Source organism: Lactuca serriola, chromosome 9 (genome assembly GCF_051521515.1).
Source record: "Lactuca serriola cultivar US96UC23 chromosome 9, Lser_US96UC23_V15, whole genome shotgun sequence".
Taxonomy (NCBI): domain Eukaryota; kingdom Viridiplantae; phylum Streptophyta; class Magnoliopsida; order Asterales; family Asteraceae; genus Lactuca; species Lactuca serriola.
In genome coordinates this window covers 209,492,948-209,493,518 of record NC_136416.1, presented here as the reverse complement: position 1 = coordinate 209,493,518, position 571 = coordinate 209,492,948, and positions in this window count along the sequence as shown.

The window sequence follows — 571 nt, the reverse complement described above, 5'->3', positions numbered from 1 at the left end:
AGTCCGAATTTATGCCTCCAATCAATGACGTTTTTAGAGTTTAATAGTCATCAATTAACCCTAATAATTATTTATCTATATTTTATATTTATATTTATTTTATATTATTATTGAGTTATCACATCGTCCAACTACAACCTTATTGGTCCTTCACTGACGTATGTCAACTAGCACTTAAAGTTGAAAACAGATGAAAATCAAGGCCAAAACCGTTATGACTCGACCCACATTCCAGAAAACTGAAACTTATAAAGGAACATTGGGTGGAACCCTAGCGAACCAGTTCAACTCGATTCGATCTGAAGGCTCGAGTAATCCATCTATCACTCCAACCCGAAACCCACCACGTTGTTTTAAATGTGGAGGATTAGGGCATTTTGCTCCCGACTGCCCCAACAACCAACTCGTGACTCTCATAGAGGACACTCCACCAAAATACGATTCTGACGGTGAAATACATAAAGATGAGGACACCAAAATTATTTTAAGCCCTCATCGCCCAGCGTGTTCTTGGCATGATCCCTAGCCTCCTCACTGACGATAATCGATGGCTTTGAAATAACATCTTTCG